Below are 11174 nucleotides of genomic sequence, written 5' to 3'. Positions count from 1 at the left end.
GGAGGTGACTGTTTTAGACTAACCAAATCTCCCCCCTGCTCTGCTGCCCAGCCAAGGACTCAATTCAAGTGCCCGAGTCGGGTGGCTGGTGGCAGCTGAGACCCAGAGCTCCTCTGGTTGCTGCTCTGGGGGGGAAAACACCACCCTAGATCACATCTGTCACACGTATAGATGCCTTGGATACTGCAGGGATCTCAAATAGCTCTGAGAGCACGTGGGTCTGCACTAGTTCTAGTGGGGGCAGACAATAGCTTCCATGGCTACATCTATGTATATGTAAATGAAGACATCAGTCAGGAGCTAATCTTCCTCCAGGTACTGCATAAACACTTTTAAGGCGTGGGGAGAAGGAATGGATTGGAAGGGGAGGGGAGTTACATCCCATGCTTTGGGGCCTCAGTATAATGTTATCTTCATCCTGTGTGTGATGGTCCTAGGATGGTCCTAGGACACCCACCAGATCTGTAGTCACACGGTCTGCAGCCCTTGTCTGACACAGAAATCATCCCACTGCTTTCCAAACCTGCTGAGACTCCACCAGCTCCAGGGCCTCAGCTGCATCCAGGTTTTGGCCCAGGGCAGAGAGCTAAGCACCAAATGGAGAACATGACACCAACCAAAAGGGACTAGCAGGCAGATTGCAGAGAGCTTCCATGGCCCAGCTGCAGGGATGTTGGTGGTCTGGATGCACAGATCTTGGTGGGAAATGACAAAGAGGTGGGCAGAGGACCTCCTTGGTGTCATGTACTCCTAGAAGGGCTGTTGTCCATCAATTCTGTCCTGCTCTGAGCAACAAAATCCAGCTCCAAATTGCCTACCCAATGTGCCTCAGAATCTGGTCTCTGCAGTGGGACCACAGCATCCTAACCTGAAAAGACAGATCCCAAGACCCAAACCTACAAGGTCTCTGTGTCCCCAACCTCTTGATTACCTTACAGGGCTTGGATGCCAGATGCTGTGCGCAGGACCTCCTCCATCCTCATGATCCATTGATTGGGTGGCTTTCTTGGGAGCAGGGGTCTAGCAGTATTCAAGGATGCCACAGGCCACTTCCATCTCTTGCAGGAATATCCAACACCACTGCTTGGCCCCTGGAATGACCCACTGGGATCTGAGTGTTCAGAGGAGGTTTGGGGCAATGGATGAATACAGGACATGAGGAAGGAGTTGACATGTGCTCCCCCCTGGCTTTGGATTGTGGATTTGGACTGTTCTCCTTCTCTGCTTGCCTGGAGAGCCTGCCTCTCCGTCCCCAGCAGACAGAAAAGGGCTCCCAGAAAAGCAGAGTGGAAGACACTTGGGGCTGTGCTGGTGAATGAAGAAAAACCTTGGAGCATAGTTTCTCCCTAAAGCTCAGACAGGGGCATCCTGTATCACCCAGGAGGGGATCTTGGCCTTGATCCTGTATTTTCTCAGCTCCGCTCAAGGCATTGTTGTCTTCAAGCAATAACCTACATCCGGATGCCTGAAAACCGACCACATGAGATGATGCTGCCATGCCAGGGGCAGATTTAGGAAGGGCTGAGATGATTGTTCATTGTCTCCTGTTCCTGTAGAGGATGAGGAGATCTGAGTGCACAACCCCAGCTCCTTTCCTAGCCATTCCTCGCTGTAAGTCTCTGTCTGGCCCCAGTTCAGCTCTCCCCAAAATTATTTCCTCCTAAGGAGCCCCTGCCCCAGCAGCCACCTCCAGTAGGGCATTGACCCCAGATGAGGCTCAGCTGGACCAGAAATGGGGCACTAGCCCTCAGGGCTGGAGGGACTATCCCTTAGAAATGAGGATTAAAAAGTGTCTGCGTAGAGGATCTGCTGCACCCCAGGCTGGCAGGTAGACTTAGCACTTGGGGTCAGAATCGTTCCTGGAGCCTGTTTACCTAATTCAGTGTCACATCGTCCCTGCCACTGTGCCAGATCTCCTCCCTCCCGGATGCCTCTGGGTTATTTTCCTTCTTGGAATTTTCCTCTCGTTAGCTCAGTTCCTGGGGGCTTTTCCCACCCCTTTCTGATCAGCACCTACTCCCTTCATAAGGCAGCAAGAAGTAGGGACAGTGCAGGACCTCTCTCTAGGTCCCCATGGTCCTCCCCAGCTAAGCCTCCCCCTCTGTGACTCAGGAACGATGAAGCTCTGGGGTGTCCTGGTACTGGCAGGGCTGGCCGGCAGCCTGGTCGCTGGGTGTGAGTAGGGCTGGTGCCCAGCAGGGACAAGGATTGATGCTGGGCAGCTGGGGAATGTGCATGGGGCAGGCTGCCCACCCCTTCCTGTTCCCCCTCTCTCCCTGACGACCGCCCTCCCAGCCCCTGGCATGGGCTGGGATCCCCCTCGTGCTTCCAGCTTGCTGCCATATCTGGCATCCTCTGTTCTCCTTATGGTAAATGGCTTTTGCTCCTTTCCCTTTGCTTGCCAGTCATATTCCCTGGGGATTTCAGGCCTGTCGGGATACATGCAGAGAATCGTGCTCTCACCCACCCTCCCCTTGATGCTGACCCATTTGCTTTCCCATTACAGTACCTGTGACTGACCCTGCCTCCTCTACCACCTCCTGTAAGTACTTGTGCACGATCCATAGCTCTGTGTCCAGCTGTTCCTATGCATGCTGCTAGTGAATGGGTGTTCGAAAGGAGGGATGAGATGTAGATACATTAAAGACTTTACTGCCTCTATCTGATGAGCTGGTGAAATCCACACCAAGCTTTGACTTCCAAGGCAGTGGGTCCAGGCCTCACCATGGTGGGGGTAAACACCAGTTCCTGGGGGATCATCCCACCTGAAGTTAGCTTGCCCAAGGTGCAGATAGGTGCTTACAGCCTTTGACTTCCACTAGGACCCTTAGAGACAGAGGTGAAAAAAGCTCTAAGGTCTCCAAACTGAAGTCAATTGGCTCCTTGGTCTGGGTGCTGACTGGCACCACTTTGGGGTAGTTCTTGGCAGGAGGCTGATGTCCAGGGATGCTGCAGCTCATTCCTGCCCATGAATGGATGCTGTGATGGGGGAAGTTGGGGGCAGACATGTGTGGTGAGGATTTTGGAGCGCTGGTGCTGAGAGAATCCAGCATTGGCTCTGACACAAGGCCTGTGCCTTGGCACTGAGGAGTTGCCTCTAGGCAGTCCCAGGTCAGAGACAGTGCCTGTGGCTGGACTAAACTTGGCTGCTGGGATTTGCTGGGTGTCTTGGCCAGACAGAGGGAATCCACTGAACCCAAACTTGTTTCTGTTCCAGCAGTTTCCCACCTGAAGTCTTCTACCAGCTCTGGTAAGTGTCCTTGCTTGGAGAGCCTGATGGTGGGTCTCCATGCTGTGCTGCGTGGCAGTATCCCAGTCTTTGCATCCATGGCTCCCTTGTGTGGCCCAGAGTCCCCCAATGGTATTTCCTCTCTTGTTCCAGCCTCCACTGCTCTGGACCTGATGCCTCCCACCAGCTTGAGTGAGTCTGGGGAACTTGTACTTGGCTTCCTGAGAGGCAGGAGAAATGGTCTAGCAGTGATGCAGCTTGCACCATGTGTGGGAGGGTCCCCATGGGATGTCACCTGTGGGAAACTGACACCTCACAGGGTTCTCCTTTCCTGCAAGGAAGCTCTCTTCCCACTGCTGACTTGGACACTCATAAGTTATGTTGCCTGTATGTTTTGCATTGGATGTGGAAGCAGAGACCAAAGTCTGGGAGTCCAGGCTCGTTCTGTCTGATCCGAGTCCAGAGCCCCAAGAGCCTTCCCTTTGCTTTGCCTTCCCTGCTGTGGGGAATGTCTGTTCGGGTGGGGGACTGCCCATGCTCATTTGAGGCGATGTGAAGAGGGCAGGAGTGTGTCAGAGCAAAGGGCTGGCCAGACTTTCCTCCAGAGCCAGGCACCAGGACGCAAAGCATCATGACTTCTCTAGCTGTTTGAGGGTTGAGAGGGACTCACTTTGCTCCACAGTGTTTCTTCCTTCCATAACAGCCACTGCCAGTGGCTCGGTGTTCTCCTCTGCTCCCTATAAGTTGAGATCTCAGGCCTGAACAGACCCTGAAACACCACTAAGTTCATCACCAGGCATGATCTTAGCTATTCCTGGCACAGATGTAACTCCCTCATCCTCACAGCTCCGCAGTGATGGACACCACTGTTGCTCTGTTCCCTGGCCAGCCTGGCACTCCCTTGCTGCATCTCAGTTCATCTTCTCATCCTGCCTCTGCCAGGGGAAGTTTTTTATTCTACTCTCCTTCTCATGCTTATCACACATCTGGGGACTGTTGATTTGCCTGGTCCCTCTCTGCACAGAAAGGTTTATTTGCAGAATTGGTTCAGGATACAGTAACAGACACTGAGACTAGCAGTTTAAGGTTAACTAGTTTATTGTGAATTTACAGAATAATTATAAAGGTAAACAAATATTATTGCCATTCCAGTCAAAATAACAATAAAACCCATTGTCCAATAATCCTGAGCTAGGATTAATATCTAGGTGTGCAAATACTTAGAAAACCACAAAAACTAGACAAGGTTGCAGGAACCAGGGCATGGTTGCTTTAGGGGAGTGAATCAGACCAGCCAATAGGCTCAAGGAATTTCAAATTCCCCAGTCGAATCAGACCCTTTTATTCTTTGAGTCCCATAACCAGGACCTAGACTCCTTAGCTCATTTATCACCTTGTTACATCCTTCCGGATGCTTTCCCTCCTGGGGCTTTACAACTCTCTGTGCATATGGTCCTTTGTCACCTTTTGGTTATCAGGTGGTTACTTGGGGGTAGGGGGTACTAGAAGGGTGATTACAGCAGGAGACAAAACTGGTCCAGAATTACCTTGCACTCTCTCACCTAGATAAGAAGCTGCAGTCCTTTCATCTTCCTTGCTGGTCTCATTTTCAGCCTTCTGAGTGCTTTTGTAGGTCTTTTGTGGAGTATTGTGATTTGGGTTAGTTTGGTGCCCCTGGGGGTGGGAGTGGGTGAGGGTCGATCCAGAAAGGTCCGTTGTTCAAAGATTAGCCATTTAATGAGATTTGTCTCTTAAGTGGATGACTTTTCTTCCCCTGCTAGGACAGTGACACAGGTAAGAGTTTCTCCATGGACACACTGGTGAGGATCTTGACATCCCCAGACTCAGCTTGGATGTCAGGTTTCACATTAGGGAGGAATTATTCCCCAGGCACTTGCCAGAGACCAGAAACGGCAATGAGGCTTCCTCACTGCGCAGTCTTAGTGGGTCCATCTGGCAAGATCTTCTCCTAGACATTTCAGGACTTGGGCAATGGGATGCCGTGAGCTCTCTAGGTCTTACCCCACATGTCCATTTCAAGTTGTTCTGCCTGAGACATATGTCCTGAAGCACATAATTCTGCTTGCTGGAGAGGGTGACAGAGAAACCCTGGCTGTGACACAGGAGGCCAGACTAGAAGTGCAGCTGAAACCTTCCTGGCTCAGCTCTGGAGATCTGAGCATATATTGCTCACATCTGGCTTGGGGTCTGTTCTTCAGCTGATGCCTGCAGCTGCTACTGTTAAGGTTGTCCTTATCTTGGAATCTGTATTCCCAGGTGGGAGAAGAATGCTTAGGGGTGAGTGTAATAGGTCTGCTTTGGAGAGGTGGGACACTGTGTCCCTGTCTCCACCCTGAACTGGGCAGAAGGGAGATTTCAACATGCAGCTCAGCCATTTCAGTGCAGAGTCCTGAATGGATAAGGCCAGGGCAGCACGTCCTCACTGGGGTCTTGTGAAAGGTGTTAAGTCTCCTTAGCTGCAGCCCTGGGAAAGAGGAGGGAGATGTGCCAAGGTGTGAATGTGACACTTGTTTCTTCACACAGATGACAATATGGATGGAGACGGTAGGGGATTGCTTGTTGCATTTTCCCACTTCATTGCAAAAGCCATTCAGTTAGTATGTTGCAAGTACCAAAAGGTGTTTGGGCTGCTATTTGGTTGAAAGAGGATGAGTATGGGAGCGGACAGGGGAATGGAAAGAGTCTCCCACCCCTGCAGCGACATCCATCTCTCCCTGACGTTGAGTCCCGGATGGTAATCTTGGAGCTAGCTCCTCTCACAGTGGCTTTGAACCTACCCCGCCTCTCTGCAGACGACGGAGCTGACCCCGCTGACATCCGCCTGATTGCAGTGTCTGACCAACGCCAAATTCAAAATAAAGTCCAAACCATAGAGCTGAGCCTGCCTCCTGTGTGGTTTGCGGCCGCCCTCGCGTGGAGGAATGGGAGTGGGCTGAGGTGTCAAAGCCTCAAATTTGACTGCCTGCTCTGCCAAAAACATGCCTGTCTCAGGGCTGGGAGACGCCTGGTTGCTATGGCAATGAGGATGATGCTGGCAGCTCCGTGGGAAGCTCTTAATCTTCCTGGGGATGGGGGAGGAAAGGCTCCATGTCTTTTCAGAGTTTTTGTACAGCTCCTGAGAAACATAGCTGTGTCCTAGCATGACTGGAAGGCAAGTCAGAAGGGGCCATGAAAGGGGCTCACACGCAACTAGGGAAAGCTTCCAATGGGTTGTGGTGGTTCCAGCTTGGGAGACCGGGTGAAAAGAGCCTCATGAACTTGTTAGGTTTTGCTTCAACCTGAAGGGTGGCAGCTATGCACTGGACAAAATTTGCTGGTTCTCCATGTCTGGCTCATTTCAAGGTCTCTTGTTCATTGGTGGTAGGATGCTCTAAGAGTAGCTTGTGCCAAGGGCTGATTTTCTCCAGAGCAAACTACTTCAAGCAAAAAATACAATCTCCTGATAAATCAGGCTATGGTAGACAAATATCTTGTCCCCACTCAAATAGCAGCCTCCTACTCCCATCGGCTGACGGATACTCCTCTAGCTGAGAAGTGTGTGCTGTGGCTAGGAAAGGCCAGCCTGGAAGCACAGGAGCTATTGGAAAAAGAAAATGCAGTTTCTGCTTTATTTCTGTTCGCTGTTTCTCAGAAGCCACTGCCTGAGTCAGGACCATCTGTGAGTCCCACACTGCACTGGGACTTTTCTAGATCTAGGTGTAAAAGGCTTGTTTGTACCTTGACGCTTTAGCTCTGGGGATGGACCAAAGTGGTCTAGTGTGATTCCAAGTCCTACAGTGCTTCAGTGACACCTCATGTCCCCAGGGCTCCAGCAACATCTGGGTGAGCTCCAGGAAAGGGAGATGTGACCAATAAGTTCAGTGCTGCTATCGTGCTGGGATAGGTTTGGGTGCCACCTCACTAACTCCCTTTCAGCATTTGTGGGCAGTTTTCCAAGCACATTTAGTGTTTCTGCACACTTGAACCCACTTTCTTGGGGGGAAAGCTATGTCGTTCAATCATATGGTAAAGACCACCTCTTAGTGGGCCAAGGCAAGCATAGGGGGTAGAAAACATATCTGCAATAACTGCAGTGTCCACAGAAGAACCTACTACCTCCAATTTATCATTATAGGTGAGCTAAATCTCATTTTAAAAAACATCTATTTTTCCCTGTGAAAACACTCTGTGACAAGGGAAAATGCTCTGTGAGGGGATGTGGAGTCCTGTGAAATGACGGTGTTGCTGTGCAGTGCAGAGCTCTGTGCTGCCAGTCTTCACAGAGTGGGATGTCCTCTGGGAGATGACACAAGTTATTCCTGACAGCTCCTCTTCGAGTAATTGTTCCCTGAGGTGGGTTATTGTGTTATTAGCGATGGATTTGCTCAGGATGGAGTGGAGTTTAAATTAGACTCCGGCTGACAGAGCCCTCGTGTTTTTGTGCTGGGCGGTGTAATCCGGCGTGAAAGGATTGCCCGTGTTTGCATACTGCACAAAGGCGTGTGCTTGCAAAAGGCACCGCATTGTCCCCAAAGCTGGAGATTTGACCTTAGGAAGGGAGCCATTTTCAGCACAGCTGAACACAAAACATCTGAACGAGGATGCTCGGAGCAGACAGTGTGGTTTTACAACAGGCGTCACTGCAGTGTAGGGGCCAGGGCCTATTGGTGGAGGGGCCCAAGGAAGCCTGGGCGGTTCAAGATGATGGGGATGTGAGGTCCAAGTAGGCACGGCTGGTGGCATGGGCACTGCAGGATCATGAAGCACCTGGCACACTCTTCACAGAATCATAGAATCTCAGAATCGGTAAGGTTGGAAGGGACCTCTGGAGATCATCTAGTCCAACCTCCCTGCTCAAGCAGGGTCACCTGGAGCATGTTAGAAAGGGTTGCTTCCAGGTGGACTTTGAATATCTCCAGAGAAGGAGACTCCACAACCTCTCTGGGCAACCTGTTCCAGTGCTCCGTCACTCTCACAGTGAAGAAATTCCCCCTCTCGTTCAGGTGGAACTTCCTGTGGTTCAGTTTTTGTCCATCGCCTCTTGTCCTTTCGCATGGGACAACTGAAAAGCATTTAGCCTCATTCCCTTGACACCCTCCCCTCAGGTACTTACAGACATTGATCAGATCCCCCCTCAGTCTTCTCTCCCCCAGGCTAAACAGGCCCAGCTCTCACAGACGTTCCTCAGAGGGCAGATGCTCCAGCCCTCTGATCATCTTTGTAGCCCTACACTGGACTCTCTCCAGTAACTCCCTGTCTCTCTTGTATTGGGGAGCCCAGGCGTGGATGCAGTACTCGAGATGAGGCCTCAGTAGGGCTGAGTAGAAGGGCAGGATCTCCTCCCTCAACCAGCTGGCCACACTCTTCGTAATGCACCCAAGGAGACCATTGGCCTTCCTGGCCACAAGGGCACATTGCTGGCTCATGGTCAATTTGTCATCCACCAGCACTCCCAGGTCCTTCTCTGCAGAGCTGCTCTCCAGAAGGTTAGCCCCCAGCTTGTACTGGTGCCGAGGGTTATTTCTCCCTAGGTGCAGGACTCTGCACTTGCCCTTGTTGGACCTCAGGAGGTTCCTCTCCGCCCAGCTCTCCAGCGTGGCCAGCTCTCTCTGAATGGCAGCACAGCCCTCAGCTGTAGCAGCCACTCCTCCCAGCTTGGTATCATGAGCAAACTTGCTGAGGAGGCAGTCTATCCCTTCGTCCAGGTCATTGATGAAGAAGTTGAACAGGATGGGACCCAGTACTGAGCCCTGGGGAACTCCACTAGCCACAGTCCTCCAACTAGACTCCGTGCCACCAATGACAACCCTCTGAGCTCTGCCCCAGAGCAAAATCTGGGGTTGCAGGTTCCTGGATGGAACCTTATGGACTGGTGGCCCAAAATACTGCAAGGTCCTTTGCCATTATCTGAGTGCCTAGGTTGGGTAGGACATATGGGGGTTACTGGAGATGAGTGTCAACCACCATCCATCAGGGGAGAGTCTAGAAGCCACATCTCCATCTCCAAGGCAAGTTGCTCCATCTCTAGCTGCTAGACCTCAGTGCACCAGTCTCTCCCCTCCACTGTATTTTAGTTAAACTCAAGGCAGAATGAGTAAGCCTAGCATAATCTGAGCACAACCACCAGTCTGAGTGCTAAAGAAAAATGAAGTTTCAAGGCATCTCTTTTTCTGCTTTCCAAGCAGTAGCAGGCAGGATGGTATGAACGCAGTCCAGCAAGGACAGGGCCCCAGGGTGTTGCTAGCAGAAATTCCTTGGATCTCAGGTGTTTCAGGGGTCAGGCAGATGAAATCAGGAGAAGGTGCAGTGACACAAGATGTCCTTTGTTGCTGTAGTTCTCCAAGAAGAATGGAGCAGACTTGGATATGGTTTTCAAGCTCTGATGAGTTTAGTCAGCAAGAACCAGGGCCTTAGTCATGGGAACTACACAAAAAACACAGTAGAAACAGACAGCCATGGATTTAGTAGTGACAGAGAAGCTGAGTAAAGACCAGGGAGCAGCACAGCATAGCGAGGCCAGGTCCTAGCGCCTCCAAGAACAGCTTCACTGGGGAGTGACTGAGGCCATGGGAATGGGAGTTGGACCTGGGGTGGAGAGCCGTGTATGACCCACCCAAGTAGTCAGGCCAGCTTTGGTGGAAATCTCCTAGCATGGTCACAGTCATGGTCGTGAGCCTTCTGGATTGCATGTGAACAAGACCTGAGGAAAAAGGGAGGAATCTGAAGCTCCTTTGTGGCTGCACTGTGCTGAGCCTGGAGCTGACCCAGCTGGCTAGGAGATGATACCACGATTATTTCAGTTAACTTAATTTACTGCTATTACTGTCAGTTGGACCTAACGATCCGACACGGAGCAGCAGTCCTTAGAGGACCCATTTCTAATTAATTGTAGCTCATAAACTAATTAATGGATTTACTCGTAAATTCTCAGTAAATCTATGCTCTCTGCAAAGAGCAACGCTTTTACTTTCAGGAGGCCAGGCCATCCCTTGGTGTACGTGTCACTAGGGATGCTCTACTCTAACCATGGCGAATGTCTCCCTGCTTTGCTTTTTCCAGCAGTGAATCTAGGTGCTCGCGGAGGTGCCTGGGCTCCTCTTTCCTGGGGCTGCTTTCATCTGAGCTGACGCAAAGACACACAGTCCTAATTGGAGGGCCAGGAAATATTTACGCCTGGCTGGTGACTGGGCCTGGGCCAGCTGGACCAGGTGCTGTGCAGCTCCTCTCTGCTGGAGCCGTGGCCATTCCCGGGGGATGGTCCAGGGATGCTCCAGGGATGGCAGCCCCTGCTGCGAAGCCAGAGGAGATGCTGAGGCAGCTGCATGAGGATGTTGCCAAATGGGCAGACCCCACGGTTCCCAGCAAAGCCATGCCCGCAGCTCAACATCTGGGGCCCGTGGTCGTCATCCAGTGTTACAGCATGTGACAAGGCATCCTCCCCCTTCTCCCCCTCCAAAGCCTGGCCAGGGCAGCAGAGTTGTGGTCCCCTGCCCAGTCCCCAGCAGGCGGGGTAGAAGGCTGTGCCTGTCTTGTATTGGCAAATCGTTGGTGCACATGGCAGTGCCAGTCTGCTTGGGTTCAGTGGGGACAGCTGGGGAACAGGGCAATGTGACAAACCTCTGCTAGCCCCAGAGGACTTTGGGGTAGGCTCCTGGCAAGATCTTTTCTGGGATGAATCTGGTGCAAATCCCAAGGGGCCTGGACCACTTTGTGGGATCATTGCTGATGCATATGCTGGATCCTTTTATTCTCACCCTGATGGCATAAAGGGTCAGAAACAGCCTCAGATGATGGTTCTGGGTGATGGGATGGCTTCCAAGAAGGGCACATCAGGGATGAGGCAGCCTAGGAGTCTGCCCAGAGATGTGGGGCTATGCTGTGCCTGGGGCTGTGCTGACTCCATGCACTGGGCCCCAGAGCTATGCTATGCTTCAGTCTGTGTTGT

This window comes from Rhea pennata, chromosome 29 (assembly GCF_028389875.1).
Source record: "Rhea pennata isolate bPtePen1 chromosome 29, bPtePen1.pri, whole genome shotgun sequence".
Lineage (NCBI taxonomy): Eukaryota > Metazoa > Chordata > Aves > Rheiformes > Rheidae > Rhea > Rhea pennata.
This window is presented reverse-complemented; position numbering follows the sequence as displayed.